Source organism: Rhipicephalus microplus, chromosome 2, assembly GCF_043290135.1.
Source record: "Rhipicephalus microplus isolate Deutch F79 chromosome 2, USDA_Rmic, whole genome shotgun sequence".
Taxonomy (NCBI): domain Eukaryota; kingdom Metazoa; phylum Arthropoda; class Arachnida; order Ixodida; family Ixodidae; genus Rhipicephalus; species Rhipicephalus microplus.
In genome coordinates, this window is record NC_134701.1 from 274,539,205 (window position 1) to 274,561,725 (window position 22,521).

Genomic DNA, 22,521 nt, shown 5'->3' on the forward strand with positions numbered 1-22,521 from the left:
CCGAAACAAGCACGACGGAACCAAGTGATAAGATAACAGTATAGCACTGATATCTGTTGGCGAGGGAAGACGAGCATCGGCACGATTGCTTTGCAACCGCTTCAGGACCCCGTGCGCGCACTATATAGAACGCTGCTGTAAACTACACACCCGCAAACACACGATCGACGGGCGCATGAGGCGAGTTTTTTACCCATCGATCTCGGGCTGTTTTCTCTTTTCCTTCTTTCTCTCTTCCGGCATTCCTAAATCATTTTCCCGATGGTCGATTGTTGCGCATAGACTTACTTGCCTTGCTCTGCAAGTTCTTGTTTCGATTGCCAAGGTTTGCAAACTGTACACCGACGTGAACAGTGTCTACTTCATTCTTTCATAATTCTTTCATAACCATTCTATTATATTGTTATTCTTTCATAACTGCACGATATTGTTACGGAGATGCACCCCGTCTCCGTAACAATATGTTTGTCACCTATTAGACTGCTTTGTTCAGTCGGCTAGTCACGCGATGCAATTTGCTCCAGGACTTCAGGTAACAGTAGTGTCGATTCTGCTTTTGAACCAATAAGCGCGCACGGGTTTCTGCAATAAGGGAGAGGAGAGAGTGGGGGATTTTCAACGCAGCGCACCTCCCGTCCACCTCAGAGGTCGATCTGAAGGGAAACAAGCATCGCAATGGAAGCAAATACGGAAATGGCGTGCTTCATACAAGGGGCCTGTATTTGGTACCTGGCTCTTTTTAGATGTAACTAAGAGAAGTAGTTGGACTGACACAACAGTGGTGCTCAGCTGTCATTATTTTTCAAATACCTGCAGGCCCCTTGAAACAATTAAGGGCAGGTGCTCCTGAGTGAAACAATGGAGCAGACTTGATGCCCACCACAGGCGCTCACATACGCGCACGCGTAAGACTGAACCTGGCACTTCGCTGAATATGCTGAAGCGATACGCCACACTGGTTCCTGAACTCTGAGCAACTTCTGTTGTGTTCCACTTTGCGGCACGTTGTTTTTCGCTGCCAGAGTTAAAGATATGGGGAGCCTTAGCAACAGGAGTTAGTTCCGAGGTCGCGGTTGCCCTCTCGGAGATATCTCTGGAATTCGCCACTCGGCGCAGTTCACGCCTTTTTCGGTCTGATCCCGCAGCTGACAAGATGCAGAAGTTTGCCAGATATGCTACGTCTTAACTGACGAACGTCCTACAGGCTTGCAAAGTTATACTCTATGTACATATCTATCACGACTGTTAAATCCCTCCGCTTACAGCCTTACAATATAAACACCCCCACGGGACGGCCCCTGGTCCTATAGCTTACAGTACAACGCGCTGCCCTGCCGGCAAGGATTTGAAAAGCGTGTGTAAAGGCTGTCTATGAGGAATTCTTCACGAATCAAGACCGAAACAAAAAAGGGTGACACGCTAAAATGCTCCGGGCTGCACATTATCTCTCCGAACGACAACCGCCTCTGACCAAATACGCCTTTGTAACCAAGTTAGTGTCTTCCTTCCACATCTGCCAGAGTTTACATCCAGAACCAGTGCTCACTTTAGGAATGTCGGTTGTAGCCCAGAAAGCAGCACTTCTTTGAGCCGTATATCGCTCCACGCCTATTTTAAACTCTCGCACTTTTTTATACTATCTCTCATAGATAGACCTTTCAACATTTCCTTTTCACTCTCTCCTCGAAGCCAAGAACACATCTATAAAACTCGCACCGTTATGTTATCTTATTTCTTTCTTTGCGTGCGCAGTTTCATTGCACCGTGTTATAATAAGCATATCTTCCTCGCATGTTGTTCCGTCGGGATAATGCTGAGAATATTCTGACAGGCAACACCGTATCCGATATACTCCACATCTGAATCTTCAACGGGTTTGTCTTAAGCTCGCACTTTTCGGCTTGTCCGTGTGGACATGTGTGTGCAGATGTGTCGGCGCGCGAGTCGTCTCTTTACTTCTACAGAGCTGACCTTTATCCTCGCAAACACGAATACCACCGCGTTTGTTTTTTAAACGGCTTCGGGCATTCGAGGCACGAGTACGCATCGAGCGAGGAGGAGGAGAAAAACTTTATTCAACAGAGGAGTTTGAGCGAGCTTTATTGCTCTTTTTCGACCCGCGGTATTTTTTTCTCGCTTTTTCCAACCAGAAGTTGTGTAATATATATCGCTGTAATCTACCCCAGTGTACTCAATCTTCTCAGCACAGCGCGCCTCGCAGACTGTGTATATATTATGTAGCGCTGAAAGCTTAGGAAAACACGTGGACACACTTAGGCGTTCTTATCGCAAACACGTAGGGTGGTTCTTTCAACCGCACCATCTCTGCGATTGCAGCGCAGTTCGCGGAATATTGATTACGCCAGGCGCGCGAAAACTAGTTCAGGGTCAGGCAGGCGAAAGCACAGTGTACGCCTACGTATACACTGAAAGGCGGTAAGTTGGGGACATCAAAATTTGTATTGCCTTCAATCAGACGTTTATAATTAGAAAGCTGCCCTCGAATTAACCGCGCTTTTTCTGGGGAGAAAAAAGGTGTTGACGGAAGTTTTTTTTCGCTAGCCGATACCCACCGGAAGTCGATGTGCCTCGCAGGTCGACGTGTTTTTCGAAATAGCAGATGAGGTTGGCTGTTCGACTGGCTATGCTTCTGGTTGATCTCTATGAAGTGTTCTGAAACTAACGTTCACAAGACACTTCTAGCTGTCTTACCCAGTCAACAGAAATTCTGATGTTGAAACAATGACCCGACTTGGTCAAGTCTCGTTAAAGGAACACCCGACAGAGACATTCCCAAGACGCTCAGTGCCTTTCCTTGGGCGCATTCACCATACCCGTTACGATGACGTAATACGTATAACCCTACGCGTTTCTATGCTCTAAAAACAGCAGTAGTAAAACTTCCGGTTGCCGTCGCACGTGGAAGTCACGTGACTTGCGCGTTCTTGCGCAAGGAGTGTGACGTCACTGGCAGAACGGCGCGACGCTGTCAATTCTGGTTCTGGCATTTTGATGAAGCCGAAAATTATTGATGCCCGTGTGCTTAGACTGAAATGCACTTAAAGGCCTCCAGGTGGTCGAAATTTCCGTAGCCCTCCACTACGGCATCTCTCATAATCATATCGCGGTTTTGGGACGTTAAACCCTAAACACCAAGTATTACTATTGCTATAGAATTGGTATAAAAAACTGGGACGCGGCACGGCGTAGGGTACGGGCCCTTATACGATACGGGTCAGTTAGTGAGACTGACAAAATGACTGTAAAAATAACGACACTTATGCAATGCCAGGCAAAATCTTTCCATTTCATTCAAACTTTTCATGACCGTGTGACGTGAGACATGACGTTTATTCCGACCTCAGCTACACTTCCGCCTGTGGCGGAGACCGGAAGTTCGGCTGCTGCGTTCTTTAGGGAATGAAAAAAAAAACGTTTCAACAATAAGTGTGATACAGAACGCCAATAGTGCTGGAGGAGATATATAAAAAAGAAAGGAGTAACTAATTACTCGGGCATCATTGTAAAATATGACAGCAGGCGCAGATTGTAGATATTAACAAACATTTTTTTCTTTCAATGTGACGTATACTCTATACACGAAGTGTCTCGACGATCACCCAGTCAAGCAAACATTCATAGACGAACCTTCACTTTGCGGACGCGTATTTCTAACTTTTCTTCGTCGCACTCTTTACTGCTGTATACGTCACAGGGAATAAATATAAGAAACCGTCCCTAAATAGCTGGAAAAAAAAACGTGACACCAATCACGCGATATTGTATCACGCCGTGCGTGGCTGTTCGACGTTTCCGATGCTTGCTGTGCTTAGCGAAGAGAGTGAGCGTTGCGAGGCGATTGGTCACTTTACGCGCACGTGACCACTGCGCACTTTTGAAAGCGTCCCGACCTGTCAAGGCTCCAAGAGCGTTGTTTTTGAACGTGTAGTGTCCCTAGAGACAACCTCTAACTGACTGTACCGCGTTGCGCTTCTCTTTTGCCGTGCACCAATTCACAATCTATACTTGACCACGATGTTCTTACCCCACAACAAACGGCTCTGTTAACTTAGTAAGTGCCAACCGTATAGAACCAACTAGGTTCGCAAGTGAGAGGGGAAAGAGTGAGCCGTGCTCAATCTACCCAACGTTATACGGGCACCTATATATATATGTTGTCGGCGACAAGTAACGTATGCTGTTACAAATACAACGTAATGCCCGACTCGGAGAATTTGTATAGAGCTTCTTTCGTTATCTTCGTCTTATAGAGCTACGAGACGCACATTTAATGTGGTTTTCTGGGCGGTCATCTACGGAATGATTATTAGGTTGTCAGAAGTGTGAAAAAAAAAAGATTCCCCCAACCCCCTTCCTCCCCCCCCCCCAAAAAAAAACACGTTTTTCAATCCAGAAAAGGCAGCGAATTTGGCGCTGACGTCAGCACAAATGAATGCTTTCACAAGTGTGCCGGAAAGCCGTGGATTTGCCAGCAGTTTTACGTGATTATCTTGTGATGGAAATTGTGTGATAATTCTTTCCTCCGAGTGGGTGTCGTCACTGCTTCAGGATCGAAAGTGGGATTGTCTATGTTGCGCGCGTTGCTACAACTCCCTCGAGTTTCGTGATCCAAGTCAGCGACCACTGACGTCATGCGTGTGGGCTCGTTTGAAAACCGGCTACGCTCTACCCACGGTGCACCGTTGCTTGCTCCAGCTTTATTTGCTAAGAACGCGAATCTAAAGTCTGGCTTATTACCCCAAACGTTTCGGTATGACCGCAGGTCCCAACGTTAAATGCATTCCAATTAAAATGAAGGCGTCTGTTTAGTTCTACGTGTTCTTGCATGCTGTATGCGTGCATGTGCTCGAAGCAATTCACATTTGTTTGTGTCTTCTTTCATTATGGCGTCGTTTCATATTCCAGGTGATCCCCGCTGTATTAAATATTATGTGCTACATTTATCATAAAACAATACATATAAATTGAATTAGCGTCAATTACTGTTTTTTCTCACTCTTTTGTTACACGAAGCTGTGCAGACGAGTTTTCAGCGCGCAAACATCCGAGAGAAATAGCGTGGGTAATGCCACGAGTGTTTAGCGTTGTTTTTCGACTGCATCATTGAGTGTTCATTCGTCTTACCTGCTCTGTTTCTATAATGTTCAGCTTCTGTGCGATGCAAGAATGATGTTTAATTTATGTGCTTATGTTGCTTGATCTTAACACTGTTATTCCTTTACCAGCTGAATATGCACCGCTGTGTTATTCGTGTAAGCGGTGAGACTTAACAATATTTGTGATCGCATCGAAATGAGTAAACCAATCAATACGCTGAACTGTGTTTTTCAGTCTGTTAGCAAACAAACAACATCGAAAGTTTCCACGGCACCAAAGGGTGTTCTGGTTGTAGAAGTGTGCAATGTATCAAACATCATTACGTGCAGTGAAAAGTGTCCGGGTGATTATTTTACCGCGCTTACACCCTTAAGGCTTCTTTGCTTTGTTCACACTCGCGTCATGCCCCAGAGTTTATCACAGAACCGTCAGGGCACGTTTTTAAATCGCTCGGGAACCCTTCAATTTCGTGGCCCGATGTTCCCGCCTAATGACCGCACATCGCTCTCGTTCGTCGCTGATTAAAGTTCTTGCTTCTTTCGGTGTGCTTTGTTTTTTGTGGCCCCATCAACAGTTTTTACTCAAAACGCGCACCATGAAAGTGCCGCAAACAACGTTGGCGGATGTTTACCAGAGGCCTGTCTTCGATATCGTTAGCATGTAAAGAAAAATCTCGTCAATGTTAAAACAAACGTTACAACAGAAGTAGTACACAAACCGGTGTTGGATTTTCTGAGGCGTTTTACGATGTAAGTCACATGTTCAAAACAGTGTACTGTTTTTTTTTTTCAATTTCGATTTGTCCAGTTTAAATAGGCCCTGAATGCTCTAACTGGGCGTGCTTTAAAAAAAACGTTTTCTTAAACTTACTCTTCATAAATTTTGACCACTATGTAGCAACTAAAGTTACCATGTCTCGAAAGCAATCTGCGCTAAATTGATGGAAATTGATGTTCTCGCGAATATAAAGGGTTCTACAGTGTCCGACTGTGACTTTCTCTTAAGCCCATTGCTCGATTGGCATTGTGACTTCAATTAGAGCTGAACCGCCTGTAAGACGAACGACACCGATAAAGGTTATCTGCATACATCGTCATATGCCCCGTTTTCTAATCAGTCACTTTCTTTTTTTTTCTTCATCTCTGCCCCTCTTTGTGACATTTTCGTCGTATTGTAACAATATCGTCACTCTACACCGTCGCTGGGGCGCATGTGTTAAAGGGGCCCTGAAACACTTTTTTGAGTAACCATGAAATTAATTCACTGGAAAAGCGTATTGCCTTATAGATTCAACGCCGCAAAAAATTTTAAGAATCCGTCCAGTACCAGCGGAGTTACACAAAGCGGAGTTTGCCGCACGCTGCAATCGCATTCTCTTTTCTCGTCCCGACGAAAGCGCTGGAAGCTAAGCAGAGAGGGATGGTAGGGGCAAACAAAAAACGTCACGTGCGCGTGACCTTGAGCACTTGTTTTTCTTTTTTTTTTTTGCTTCGTATACGTGGCGTTTTCAGTTGCTTACGCGCGCGCGCGCGTGTTGAAGTGACGGCCTCTCGCGGCGATCTCTGTAACGACCGAGCGCGCCATGTTCAAATCAGCCAATGGCTGCTAGATGGGTAATCTACGCGTGATTTTTTAGCATCTTCTGTCATTTGTCGAGAGAAGAGAAAGCAATTTTTAACTCACTTTGATAATTTATTGTGAATTCCAGGCTGCGTGCTGCGCTATAACATTTGGCTCGCGTGTTCTCGGGAGCCTCTACTACCGATCGGCAGATTTGGGTGCACGTTAAAGAACCCCAGGTGGTCGAAATTTCCGGAGCCCTCCACTACGGCGTCTCTCATAATCATATGGTGGTTTTGGGACGTTAAACCCCACATATCAATCAATCAATCAATCAACTACCGATCGGCAGCGTTTTCTGACAATGCTCAAAAAGTGTTGCAGGGCCCCTTTAAAACAATGACTGGGGATTCTTATACAGCACGCTTAGTTTAGGTCTCTAGGCCTTATCGCACCAAGCACACTGCTTGGTATTTTCGTTTTGGCTCGCAAATGACACAACACGTGTCATTTAAGGCACTAAGAAGTTACACGTTCTCATTGGAATATCGACGCCGCATTGCTTGCTTTAAAGCCCCGCCGCGGTGGTCTAGTGGTTAAGGTACTCGGCTGCTGACTCGCAGGTCACGGGATCGAATCCCGGCTGTGGCGGCTGCATTTCCGAAGGCAGCGGAAATGCTGTAGGCTCGTGTGCTCATATTTGAGCGCACGTTAAAGAACCCCAGGTGGTTGAAATTTCCGGAGCCCTCCACTTACGGCGTCTCTCATAATCATGTGGTGGTTTTAGGACGTTAAACCCAACACATCAATCAATCATCATTGTTCGTTTTGAAAGATCGCACGTTTTTGATATCGGGCAGGACGTGTAGCAAGAACACAAGACAACAGCCGTTCATTGAAAGTACAAGAGACTCCACTGAAAGAGAGCCCCGCCGCGGTGGTCTAGTGGCTAAGGTACTCGGCTGCTGACCCGCAGGGCGCGGGTTCGAATCCCGGCTGCGGCGGCTGCATTTCCGATGGAGGCGGAAATGTTGTAGGCCCGTGTGCTCAGATTTTGGTGCACGTTAAAGAACCCCAGGTGGTCTAAATTTCCGGAGCCCTCCACTACGGCGTCTCTCATAATCATATAGTGGTTTTGGGACGTTAAACCCCACATATCAATCAATCAATCCACTGAAAGAGAAGTCGTGCGCTCCAAGGTCAGGCAAAACTTTGGGTAAACATATCAGGTTAACAAGTTCGCGCATAACGTGCGTCAGAGCATTAAATCTGGTTACAACAAAGCGTGGTGCAGATTTTCAGCCACCTTTTTTTTTTATTTTAACACACACACGCACACGTACATATAGACTTGCACGCACATAATTTATGAACAAAAACGCGCTAAGTGTACGTAAGATATAATACGAAAACGAAACAAACAAAGTATACGGAGAGCAAAGCTGCAGGAGAAGCCACATTTATCGACCCGCGTAAGAGTTCACGTACAAACTCAATACGATCTTCATTATGGTCGTCTTATGTACAAATTATATATGTGAATGAATTTTGACAGATGCTGGAAGCGCATCGCATGTGTTCATCCACCCGTGGAGACACGGTGAAAGAGAATGATGCCTGGAATGTGGTCTGTAATAACAAATGCTTAGTCTATATATAAGAGCTTCCCCGACATATTGTTTAGTGCACGTCTTGCAAGAGATTACACGTGATTCCCGAAAACAGTGTTGAGCAAAATTGAAGATTTGATGATACAGTATTTTAAGTTCTGCTTTCCGGAAACCAACACTTAATTATGAATAAACAACGTATAAGTGATTACGCAAATACAAGTGACACGTACGTTAATGCATGAGGAGGGAAGCTTTCGCAAAGTGTAAACAATTTATAGAAGGCTAAAATTATGTGGTGTGATTGAGCCTTCATATGACTGCACTCTCGTGTCGTGTATACGTATGTTTTTGATCCGCTCTGGTCACAACTGGTATTTCGTGTTTGCGCCCCCTGAACTGCGACGCAAGCGCAATAAATATTAGAGAAAGCCATCACCCCTTTGCCCAGCACAGGGTAGCCAGCCGGTCTAAGAACTGGCTAACCTCCCTGTCTTTCCGCTTAAACTTTCTTCCTCCTTCCGAGAAAGCCATTGGTGTATCGTTCGCTCTTCCACTGAAAAACCTTACGTTCTCCCGAAACACTTCTGAGGTCAGACACGGTGCTCCTGCGGCCGTTTCTTGTGTGTTACCGAAACTGCAACTGTGAGCTCGCTGCACACTGTGGCGTAGAACCCTGCGGCGCGTAAGCCGGAGGATCCAGCGAGATACCACTGACCCTGATACAAATGCTGACACAAATACTAAACAGGTGTCGTCGTCGCCCTTGCGAGAACTTTAAAAGCGGTCAGCTACGCGCGCATACTCTGCGAGCAGTGAAATCTAAAGCGTGTATGGGTGGGTCGATCTCGCTTAAGCTATCAGGTTGCAGTCGCTCAGGTATAGTGTGCGAACGTGTCTCCATTTTTCCTGTGGGCTGAGCGTCAGTGTTTCGCGCAGTAGGCTGGTCTCTGTTTAGAAAAAAATTTATTTACAGCATGTACAGAACACAAATGCTTCATACCATTCCAGTAACAGGGCATATACACCTCGGCAATCTATATTTCACGACTAACATCACTACGTTACAGTGAAGACATTTGCTCTAATATGCATGACAATGTTGGCCTCTTGCGTATAGCTTATTGTAAGACAAGAGAATATACAAACCGTGACCATAGCGCGTATGGGTTTGAAGGAAGGGCACCCGTATAGTAACGCTAGTTTTTCACTCTTTAAAAGTACATTTAGAGTTGTTAGGAAATTACGATTGACCATCTATTCGCGAAGGACACAGATAGATTGTCGAGGTATTCACTTATTCTCTAGCGCATACGACCGAACAAAGTAAGAAAAAAAATAAGGCAGCTTGAGACTATATAGTCGAAGTGAACAGTGCGTAAAACACGCAAGGACAAGAATCGACGAGGGCTTTTACTATAGCAACTGATATTCATTAAACTCGAAGTTTTTCTTTGCCCACTGCAAGCACTTTTGGCGTCTATATGCGTATCTGTCTATATAGCCGGCTACGTCGGGGTGCTTTTGTGATCACCCTCTTAACTTCTGATAAATCAAAATTAGTATGGCAGGGCAGGATGGTTTGACGAATACTACACGTATACGCTGGTCATGACACGAATATTGTCACAATCCCGTCGCGTACGACGTAAAACACTTTCCGCCAGACAGTGTAACATGCACGCGAACGGGCAGGCGACACATGTGACTGACATTTCCTATAGCTACCGAGGAACGGCGAGAACACACATGATTAATTTTAACACGTGAGTGGTTAGAAAAATCTCAAATTGGCTGCGTTTACCCGACGAATGTACAGAAAAGAAGATGTCGGGGTGTCAGCGAGAAACAAACACCAACATTCTGTGTAGCAATCAAGTATTCCACCAGGCCAGGTCTCGCAACTGCTTTTCAAATAGACCATATAATGTTCGTGAAGCGTCAACGGAGGACGCAGTGATGGCTATCCAATTTCATAAAATGCTATATAAGTACTGCTACGATCCAGCCGTCTCATCACGTTAAGATCATCTGCAGTTAAGCGCAATGCACTGAAGATGATTGACAGTTTATCTCAACCAAAGAAGGGCGCGAACAGAAATCGGCAATTTTGGTTCGACAGGGCTAAGAAAAATAACTGCGTCTCCACGAAGTGAATGACAAGTGGGTGAAGCTGTAGGTCTTGAGTTCCATAATATGCACGATATCTGCATTGAAGTCACTGACAAGTCTAAATGACAGACGGACGGATGGATGGACGGATAGGTATAGACGTGTGCACGGATGCACATATGCACGGACGGACGGACATATGCATGGACATATGCATGGACGGATGGATGGGTGTACAGGTGCATGCGTGGACGGACAGACAGACGGCGTACTGTATGTACAGACGGGCTAACAGGTGGATGTATTTACGGTTGGCAGCATGGACATATGCATGGACGGATGGACGGGTGTACAGGTGCATGCGTGGACGGACAGACAGACGGCGTACCGTAAGTACAGACGGGCTAACAGGTGGATGGATATATGTACGGTTGGCAGGATGCACGGATGCACGCATGGACGGACGATGCATGTGATTATTCATTGCGTTGTTGATTACACATAAAGTTGGTTGTTTACACATATGTTGTAGTTTTTTTGTTGTTGTTGTGCAGGTGTTCAGTTTCGTTTTTGGTTTTGTGGGGCATGGTGGACGCCCAATATGTCAGCCCTCCGGAGTTTCGCCCCTAAAAGGTGGCATGCATCAACAGCGTTAACCCAACGAACGCACGAAATAAATAGAGAGCTTTAGTACTGCGTAATGGTGCTACGTACGCATCACGCAAGCGCCTTGCGTTTCGTGGCGTCGTTTGCCACTAATCGGCTTTTAGTACGCCGTAGTACCCGCGTACGTACCGAACGTGAAGCGTGTTGCGCCATCTGGTAGATCAAAATAGAAGCACGTGTTGTTGACAGCCAATGTGAGCCAATCCAAGAGTTATAGCCTGATTATGGCCATATTTTAAGCCACAGAGCCGGTCGGTGCTTGCCTTCGATGCCGCCATTTTGCAAAACGAAGTCTCGCGCTGTCACGAACTTGTTCGAGAGCGGCGTGATCACCTCATACGTACGCACGTGCACATCTCATGCGTGCGTACGTAGCGGCTGCGTACGTAATGCGATACGTGCGCATTGCGGTCTGCGCATGTGCACTACGCAGAACGTGGCGTCCTTACGTACGCAACGCCGCCACGTACGCAGCGTACGTAGTACTAAAACTCTCTAATATCATGGTCCCAGCAGAAATCAAACCCCAGCATTCTGCGTGCCGATCAATTATCCTACCACAGAGCCATGTCAAGTCACGGAACTGCTTTTCAATGGGCCGCAATGTTCGTCAAACGTCAATTGCGGTTGCAGTGCCGGCTTTACAATTTTATAAACAGTACATACCCACTCCTATCACGCAATCGTCACGTCGGGTTAACTGTAATTGTAGTGGAGAGCAACCCGCTGAAGCTCCTTTACCCAGCAGTATTTAGATGGCCGCCATCCTCGCTGGCACAAGAGCTACATATCATCCTACCGCTTCTTGTGTTGCTAATAGCCATGTTGCTGTTGGCATCGTTGCGGAGCACTAAACATGTGACAGTCTAACACACGTCCATGCGTACGAATTTTGCGCACATCTTCAGGGACATTTCTTAATGTTTAGCCGAATAAAAAATATTACAACACAGTCACCTTCCCTCCGCATGCTTGGCATAACATCGATTCGTAAGGTGCGTAAAATCTGCCGAATTTTAACACGAATATGGAAAACGAGAACAAAACAGCAGCATTCAATTCACACACACACACACACACACACACACACACACTTTATATATATATATATATATATATATATATATATATATATATATATATATATATATATATATATATATATATATATATATATATATATATATACCAAAGTCACAAGAAAACGCGAAAAGACCAAAAGCAATACAACCGAAATACATTTTTGCTGATCGGATGAACTAAGATAGTTTCATTTCTTTGTCAGTAAGATCGATTGAGGGTTTGTTGATGCAATTCTCTTTAGCCACAGCTGCAGCTTCAGTGTTGATGTGCGGGTTGTCCTGATGATGCCTAGCTACGATCCGTGTTACCGAATGTTGGAGCACACCCGCATTGTGAACAGGGAATTGCAATAAAACCTTCAGTTTCTTTTCGTATACCTTTCGGCTATGCTCCTGCAAACGTGCATTAAGGCACCTACCTGCCCATCTGACCGATACAAATCTGTCCGCGCGAAAGTGGCATGTTATTCACAACGCTACTAGAGCAATCAATACATTCATTCTGTGGTTAATTTTGTATGAACTTCGATACCGCTTGGTAGGGTTGGCCCTGACACTCAGCTCAGACAGCTTGTGCGGTTCCGAAAATGGGACTGAAATGCCCGCCTTCTCACCAGGCATTTCGAGCTTGTGAGAAACGGCATGTTCATACGGGATAACAGCTACCTCATTTATATCTACTGGTTGAAGATCAGGAGAACTACTCAATTGCTTCAACTTTTACCGGAGCATTTCAGCAACAGAGGCAAGAAGGTGACGGTACAACCGGCTTCCTTCAACCTACATATCCACCAGAAGTTGCCGTGAATATGGAAGGACATAACAAGGGCGTTGTATAAGCCTGCTTGAGTGATTCCCCTTTTGCTGCAGGTGAGCCAAGCCAAGTGCGTAGCTGGGCAGCCCTTTGTTTCTCTTCGGGTTTCGCTTTATTTCCCCTTGATTTCTGTCGTACTTTCTTTATTTCTTTTTCTTTCTTCTAGATGCGAAGCGTCTCCTAGTTGAGCTCAATCCGGTGTGCGGCGTGACCATCGTGACTGCACATGCGTTGCCTCTCTCCCTCTCTCTCGCCTCTCCTACGCTCGCCCCATCTGTCGCCCCGCAACGCCGACGCAGGCAGCGTCTGCTGGCGAGTTTCTTGATTAAAAAAACCACCTGCTCTCTCTGCACAACCGGTTTTGGGACGTTAAACCCCACATATCAATCAATCAATCTCTGCACAACCGTCCACTGACCACGCCGTATATATAGGCCCTGGATCATGACCTCCAAGGTATCCGTGGGTTGTTTCACCTCTGCGTTGTTGTACGATAAAAATTCGCAGCGTGCGCGTTAGCTGAAAGCGGACTGGACGCGGGTATCTGTGTCCATTCGGAGCCTTCTGTTTCTTCATTAGCAGCGATTGTCATGTTCAAGTAGGAAACACTGGTCTATCACTGCGTGATTTGTGCCTCCCCAGGTTTCGATCTTGCACAACACCGCAATGAGCGCCACCGTGAACGCCAGCGCCAGCGTTAGCGTTAGCGTTAGCGGCTGCGGCTTCGAATCAACGCATGCTTTTCTTTAGAGGTCGATGGTGTCTTTTATCTTTTTATTTCAATTTTTTAATCTTTCTTTATCTGTTGCTCTCTCTTCGTTGCTCCTTATGTTTCTCTTCCCATTTTCTTCTCCTATCTCTTTTTCTATTTCATGCTTGCTCCCACTTCTTTTTTTTTTATATTTAAATAAGTGGTTTTGCCTATACGTTACACCAAGCCACTTTCACTTTCGCGTGGCCCCATGATCGTCTGCGCAGAAATACAAGGCAATATAAGACAGCATAAAAAGCGTTCGACCGCCCAACCCCCATAATGTGTTCCGCAGTTAAAACACTCGAAACGAATGGCGATCTTCAAATCAATCTGAGTACGAAAGTGCATTTGCATGAGTTAGATCACCTTCATCTCGCGCCCACGTAAGGCGAGGACGAGGCGCCCATAATGGAGACGATAATGCGCGAGCCCTTTATCAACTTTACGGTCTCCTTGTATATGGTAATCCGCGATTCTTTTACCCTAAATCATTGAAGGCCAGCTTGAAGGTGAGCCGTGTTCTTTCGCGTATCTGCGTCTAATGCGAAAAAACGCCCACCTTCGCAGAAGCTGTGAACGGCGCGCCCAGTAGATGCAATTGCGTATCGTGCGTGGTTCGTTTTATGCGTCCATGCGTGCACCACGCAGCTCCGCAATCGCGCTTACAGCACTGGTGTGCGTTGCAGTCAAAAACAAACAAACAAACAAAAATGCAAGAATTGCTTCGGCTGGCGGCTCTTGCCACTTTCACGCGCGCCCGACCGATGATCATCCGCGCGGAAAGTGGGCCACTCCGAACACGTGGAAAGCGAGCAGTCACGGTTACGTCAGCGTTCACCCACCGGAAATGCACGAAGCTGCCGTGCAGCGGCAGCTGTGCTACGCAGGTTATCACTTTAAAACCGTGCAGCAGCGTGGATGCGAGACAGAGATAGTAGAAAGGGTAAAGTGAGCTAGGCGTTTGGTGGATGAAGCAGCCTCAGCTAACCTCAAATTTATTCATTCTTCTTGTTATTTAATTTTTACCTCAAAAGTAATTACGTTCATTGACTTGATTGATATGTGGGGGTTAACGTCCTAATATCACCATATGGTTTTGAGAGACGCCGTACTAGAGGGCTCCCGAAGTTTCGACCGCCTGGGGTTTTTTAACGTGCACCCAAATCTAAGCCCACGGGCCTACAGCATTTTCGCCTCCATAAGATTAGTTACGTTTGTATTTCAGTTTTGCTGTTTCTTTTTTTTTTCTCGAAACGGAACTGTAGTACGATAAGGTCAACTAATTTTGATTGACCACTAGTTAAAAACAACTCTAAAATTGCGTGAGAGCCACTGGCAAGCAGCCACAGGATAGCGCAAGTATGTTAGAAACACGCGGCGAAGAAGAATAGTTTTTACAGGCGTCACCAATTGATGGGGGTGGGGCACTCACGACAAGTGAGTTCCGTTCGGGAGACATGGAGGCGGTGAACTTATGCCTCGTGTCTTAGGGCAGGGGCAGAGAGGGGCAGGCGGAAATTTCGGAAGGCTGCTCCCCTCTCCGCACCCTCGAGTTGCGCCGCCCCTGCATGTGTGAGAAACGGGGGCCCGAAAGCTCTATTGCTTATTACTGTTTCTTTATCATTTCTTTACAGGATATGGCGGAAGTGTTGGCCTTCCTTTTGCCGTAAATTACCTTCCCCGCTTTTTCCACTGCAGTGTCACGGAGTGTCCGTCGCCCCGCCGCGGTGGTCTAGTGGCTAAGGTACTCGGCTGCTGACCCGCAGGTGGTGGGTTCGAATCCCGGCTGCGGCGGCTGCATTTCCGATGGAGGCGGAAATGTTGTAGGCCCGTGTGCTCAGATTTGGGTGCACGTTAAAGAACCCCAGGTGGTCGAAATTACCGGAGCCCTCCGCTACGGAGTCTCTCATAATCATATGGTAGTTTTGGGACGTTAAACCCCACATATCAATCAATCAATCAATCAACGGAGTGTCCGTCACTCACTTTGCGATATGCCATTGATTACAGTGCTTCTCTCGCTCTCGTGCGCATGAGCACGCGCGTCCGTCACCGAAATGTACAATGATTTTCCTTGCACGCACACTGTTCAGTGGAATATCTGCAATCAAGAGAGAGAGAGAGAAACTTTTTTAAAAATCAGTCAGTGACGTCAGGCATTGCCCGTCGCCTCTAGCCATCGGCCGGAATCTCTTAAGGCACGGCAGCAGCAATGGCTTGACTGATTGTCTTGCTGGACATTGGGGTCCGGACTGCGGTGAGGAATCTCCCAGAATTCCAGGGTGCGTCAACCATCGCTCTGACTCGGAATTGCCCACACCATGCATACAAAATGTGCCCCCTCACCGCAAAATTCGCACTGGGACCTGAAAACTTCTGGATTCCATGCACAGGCTTGCTGTAAAGTACAGGGTTTCAAAAAAAAGTCGCGGCGACTTTCACGTAAGATGTCATACATGGTCTGGAGCCGAACTAGATTGTCTCGCACAGAGGTAAGCCAGTTTTAACTAATGATAATTGCTGTCGCTTCGCATGCTTACATCACGATAATTATGAGGCAAGCATCATATATATTGGAGTGGCTTCGGACTAATTTTGGCCAACCGGAGTTCTTTAAAATGCGGCGCCAATCTCGGAAACCCGAAAATGTTTTACTCTTTAGCATAATGAGATGGCTGTGAGCCTTTGGGCGTGATAACCGCGTCCAGGGCTGCCGCTGTTGGCTACTTTGCGCCAAATTAACACCATTCTTTTCAACTCAAAGAACCTTTGTGTACGTGTTTTGTTTGCCTCTGCATGCGCTAAAGTGTCCGCTGCTTAGTACTGGATGTGGGGCTCAAGCTGTAGATACTTTTTCCCCACCAATTCAACCACACCTCAATTGCAATTGATTTTTCTACTTTGTGTAGCTTCAAGCTCAAACCGACTTAAAATTGGCTACTTTTCTGACTCTGTCTGGCGAGAAAAAATTTCAGGCTGGCTCCATAGCTTCCGAGTCTGTTTCATTCAGTGAATATCTGTTACGGTGCACTATTTAACCATTTTTCTTTATGTGTGCGGATAAAACATGCTGCCTTTTCTGTCATTACATACCTGTGTTTGTGTAATAACTGGGTAACTGATAAAATCACGTAACAGTAACACACGTAAAAACGCCCTCGCGACTAAAAACCATGTAGCATTTAGTCGCGTGACTAAAATAACGCCACACTCGTAATATACTTGAAGTTTAGCAGCGGGAAAAAAAATACACGGCGGATAGGAAAAGGACGGGAAACAGCGGTGCACTCAGCTGTTCGAAAATACAACAGTTCTCGGTAAGATTAAAGAAGAACACGAACGTATAATCTATGAGGCTGCTCAGATGGCGCTTGAACTGAGCACATGCGTAAGCAAGCCATCAGTTGCTCTGTCAGAAAGAGAGCTGTTTTTTTTTTTCTTTTAGGTGCGAAGGTCGGCGCAGCAGGCACATTGTTTGTCGGTGATGTTTCTATTCGTAAATCCGTCACAATTTGTCACTGTTTTTTTTTTCAGTTCAATCGGGTATATTAATAGCCTTCTTGTCAATAAAATTTGACTTAGAAGTTGGTGCTTCTCCCGTTCTTTTCCTGTATGCCGTGTATTTTTTTTCTTTTTGCACTGTTAAACCTCAAGCCACTTCGTAATACGCTCCCGCTATAAAAAAGCAAAACAGCTATAATAACGTGACGTGTTCCCGCCTAAAACCACGTAGTAGCTAGAGACGTGACTAAAACCACATCCTGTAACACGTGGTCACGCGAGATGTCGAACCTTAGTCTGGTCGTGCTTAGAACCACCAGCGAAAACTTCGTATATCTAACAAAAGCTTGGCAGCAAAACATAGGCCGGAAACCAGCGCCACTGCAGTGGTTCCAGCCTTGCTTCACCAGAGCAAGCTGCATACTTTATTTTCTTTTACCACATACTATGTACGAATATCAATAATTCAGGACGCCTAAACTAAAATAGCGATAAAGGAGGTCTTTACTGCGCTTTCTCAATGGAGCCGTGCAAAGTGCGCACAGACCAACGCGGGCACTACCCACGCTTCAATTCGTGCACATCACAGGCTTCACAGCAGGCTTTGTCGGCTTTACACGTATGCCCACAAAGCATTATGCCTTACGGGCATACCTCATCTTAACAAAAACATTTTATTGCGGGTATGAAGTGTGAGATATTATGTTCTTGGTATAAGCTAGCGACGAGTAGCACTGTGGCTAGATTTATTCGTAATGGTAATGAGCGTGAACTCAAGACACAGGACAAGCGAGAGAACAAAAAGGGCACTTTTTTGCCATCTTTCTGTCTTTTTCCGGTCTCGGGTTTTTTTTTCTTGTTTTTTTTTTTCGTCTTAAAGGACATGCGAACGCTTTCGGAACAAATTTTAGCTGGAAGAATGCGCTGCGTCTTTGTTTTCTTCGCCTGTCCTGCGTCAAGCAACAACGTTTGCGCTTAGTACCATTTTGAATGACTTGTTCCAACTTGCCCGACTAGCGGCCTCGTTGGCTATAGATTCACTGCGAGATTTAAATTCCCGGAATTCAGTTTGCGGCGTGCGTATGGGCTTCAGTTGCGCCGAGGCCGCCTCCTCACCCCGAGCTGGTTCTTCAATCTTCTCCTGCAGCGTGGCTCCTCCTCTACGCTCGTGACGTCACGGCTTCATCCGCGCAGGCACTAAGTTGTCAGGGGGGAGGAGGGGGAGAAGTGTCTCCATCACCAAGAATGATCCCAAGGCACACTATGTTTGTCTATGCCCAAGCTTACGTAGCAGTGCAGCGTTTTCCGCGAGCTGGTGCGCCTGCTTTTTCCCTCCGCACCGTGTCTCTTCTCCACGCGCCGGTAGCTTCGCGTTTCCCTCTCCCATTTTGAGTTTGTAACTCATTTGTTTTCCCATTCTCTCTGCCTCCCACTGCTTCCTCTCTCCCAGAGTGCCGACCCTGTTTAAGTGCTCCGACGAGAAGCGCCCGTCCCGCGACTCACTCCGGTAGAGTCCGTCGCGCGAGCCTTGTGTGCTGATCGGCAGCGCAGATTTCGTGCCGAGAGCCGCCCGCGCGTCTATCGCTCTCGCAAATCTCGGGAAGCGGTGAAAGAAGACGTCGGCGTGCGTCCGGCGAGCCCGTCGACGCGATGACGGCGTCCTGATCGACTTCGTGCGCGCTTCTCCTCGTCCCCTGCGCGCTCGGATATCGGCGCCTGCAGTTCTCGTAGTGCTCGGTCTAGTCAACGCCTGCGATGGAATGAGTGATGGACGCCACTGTCTGCGATGAATCCAGGTGCGTTCTCGACGATGTTTGCGCTTTCACGTGAATTGGTGGGCCATTGTGTATAAACAACATTTATTTCTGTACTTTTTTCCGGTTATGTGCGCAGTGATATAAATTAATGAACGCATTTACACCATCATTATTGTAGAAAAATGTGCTAAGTTAGATTTTGGAGCTTTGCGCGTCAGAGGAACCATACGCTTACAAGGCACGCCGTAGGGAAGGACGCGAGATTAACATTGTTGATCTTCGTTCTCAAACAGCTGTCGTTTCCGGCAGGAAACTGGAACATCTGCAGCGACATGCGGCCAGTGCGTGGAGTTTATAGCTCTGTGTCACTTGACAGGTGGCAGATGCCTTAGCGAAATTACAGTAAAACGCTCACGGGCAGCTTCCCAGCTGCTACTGGATTTGAATGCTGTTTACAATAGAGTATGCATTACGTTTTCACCTATTTCGCTCCTTGCTCACAGTTAGCCTACTTCGGAGTCTAGCGACAGCTTGTATGAACCCTCGTCTCACGTGGCCCGGTTCACTCCCCAACTATTGTGGCTACTCCACGACGCGCACACGGCACATCATCTCGTAAGTCAAGACTAAATGAGAGAGAGAGGGGGGAAGAATAGTTAGGTACGTTGTGTCTGAATAGCGGCACCATACCTGGAAAAGTGGAAAGAGAGATGAACGTATGCAGTGGATAAGCGAAAAAAAAAAGTATGTTTGACCCCGCCGACAAAGGAATCGGTATAACACGAGGGTGAAACGTGTCTTCACAAATAAAGTACGTCACCTTTAATTGTTCATTGATAAATGGGAGCTTCTACAATGTCTGCTCGTGTTTGGCACCGTCCGACGCGGATTCACCAACGCATACGCCTACCGGTACATCTCCAATCCGACGACTAACGTCAGTGATCAATCTTTGTGCTAGCCCCAGCAGTTAACATTAACCCGGAAACACCGCAAACGGTGAATCTCAAGCAAAGATGGCGTCTGCAAACACATCAAAACCAGTCACACTGAACATATCAGGCCTCGTCATACCAAATGCGACACGTTTAAATACCCACCCTTTCCATATGGCTATTGGGACTTGAAGCACGTAACCAAATGAAATTGTTGAGTGTCAATCTGTGGATGAAGTCATCGGCAAAACTGGATTATTTTTTTTTTGTACATTAGCATGTGCTCCGCATTGTAAGTGTTTGCAGGAAATTGGGTAGCAGTATGGTGCTGGTGTAGCTTGAACTGATGGCATGTGCCTCGCGGGGATGATGCAGCTTGAACTGATTAGCGTATCAATTGAGCACTGTACCTTTGTATCAAAACTTCCATATTAAAAAGTACTTGATGTATGCATAAAGGCGTCCCGCAAAACTTTTCCAAGTGATCCTCCTCATTAACAGAGTTTGTTGTATTATGAATCGACTGCCGAAAAAAAATTCTACAATCCGTCAAGTACAAACGGAGTTACAGTGATTTCCCACACGTTTCAAGTGTTCTCTCTCCCTCATTTCTTACCAGCGAACGCACTGAAAGCTACGGAGGAGGGATGGCAAGGGCACAATATATGTTCACTCGTTAGTTCGTGTCCTCACCTGCAGTTTATTTTCTGCCTTTGTTCTCGCATGCTCACGAACGTCCATCCATCCGTGCTTGCTCTGGCACAGTGCAAGGTTGCGCCGCCGGGGCACGCCAGCGGGCGTCGGTGGCGCCTCGCATCGGACTTATTGCAAAGCACTCGCGATGGGGCCCAGCGTGCCCGCTTGTCCACGTGCCTTGCGTTCCATTCTGACTGACGCCGTCTCAATAGGCATAAGCTTTGGAAACTATGGACTCTTTGAACACACACTGGAGTTTACGAAGCGTCCTTGATTTACTTTTTGAATGCAAAGTATTTGTTAGCAAACTTCGGTGACTTTGAGCGTATCTATCTATCTATCTATCTATCTATCTATCTATCTATCTATCTATCTATCTATCTATCTATCTATCTATCTATCTCTGTCTGTCTGTCTGTCTGTCTGTCTGTCTGTCTGTCTGTCTGTCTGTCTGTCCGCATACAACTTTTAGCGGTCCTGGCTGTCTCTATAATGGTATCAATACCAAAATTTGTATGGCATAACCCAACTGTATGACCAGAATAACTGACTAGTCATAACATGAAAATCATATGTATGCCATGAAATTCATGATTTACATTTCATGGTCTTGCTCATCTTGTGGTGGTTTCGTTCACATGACATTTTGCAAAACTGGTATGATATGACATGACTGCATGGCGAACATAGGTGACAGACCCTAACGTGCAAATCATGACATGCATGTCATGATTTTCATGTTATGACTAGTCACGACTACACGCCACGCTCATGGTGCGCTCGCGGTCGTTTCGCTAGCTTCACATATACCAAATTTGATCTTACGAGACGTGAATGGAGGACGAAGGTATTGACTGGTGCAAACAGGATAATCACAAATTGCGTGTCATATAAGAACATGACTACATGATTGATTGATATGTGGGATTTAACGTCCCAAACCACAATATGATTATGAGAGACGCCGTAGTGGAGGGCTCCGGAAGTTTCGAATACCTGTGGTTCTTTAAAAGGGCCCTGCAACACTTTTTGAGCATGGTCAGAAAATGCTACCGATGGGTAGTAGAGGCTCCCGACAACACGCGAGCCAAATATTATAGCGTAGCACGCGGGCTGAAATTCACAATAAATTATCAAAGTCAGCTAAAAATTGATTTCTCTTCTCTCGACAAATCACGTTACATGCCCAAAAATCACACGTCAACGATCCATCTATCAGCCATTGGTTTATTTGAACATGGCGCGCTCGCTCGTTACAGAGATATACGTGGTAGGCCGCTACTTGCCCACGCGTGCGCTGTTAAGGTTGAAAGAGGATCGCAGGAGGAAGTTGCTGATGGCATCCCACTGCTGCCACCAGTTGTTGCGAATGGGGGACTTCCCGGTCTCCTGTGGTAGCGTGGTGTAACCGGATGGGGGAACTGAACGCTGACAAGAAGAGGATACGAAAACAAACAGGTTTATGGCACTATTTACAAATATTTATAGCAAAGAAAGGTTAGGGGTTTCACAAACCACGAGCGTGGTGGTTGAACCGTTACATGGTTCAAAGCGACGTCCAGCACTCTGCGGCGTCATTTTAAGCCCTGTCGGGCTCTTCCTCTCCGAATGGAACACCAATCACACACACACAACAGGTGAGGGGGACGAGCATGCACGGTCCACGTGAACGTCCACTATTGAGTCGTGAACACTGCACTGCAAGGTGGCGCCAGCAGGGCTCTTCCTCGTCGTGTGTGTGCCGCTAGTCGAGAGGTCCCACGATCCTGACAGCATACATCAAAGGGTCTGCCGCACAGCTCACCTAATTGGTGGGGTGATTTGCGGTGGCCGCCGCGGTCTCTTCCAGGAAGATGCTGTCTTTGTTGTCCTCTCTCGAACGGTTAACGGCGTCGTGGCGACACGACGTCTCATCC

At 46.5% G+C, this 22,521-nt stretch overlaps 1 protein-coding gene across 3 annotated transcripts in view; it reads left to right on the forward strand.

The window, feature by feature from the left end:
- The window catches only part of v (Tryptophan 2,3-dioxygenase vermilion), a 145,320-nt gene that overhangs the window by 39,337 nt on the left and 83,462 nt on the right, over positions 1–22,521 (forward strand). For 2 of the 3 annotated variants that reach the window (XM_075881994.1, XM_075882006.1), the window contains exon 1: positions 18,727–19,013. The exons of the other annotated variant lie outside the window; for it this stretch is intronic. The gene's annotated coding sequence lies outside the window, so the exon portion shown is untranslated. Of the gene's footprint in view, positions 1–18,726; positions 19,014–22,521 lie in introns of those variants that run through there. 3 annotated transcript variants of the gene reach the window in all.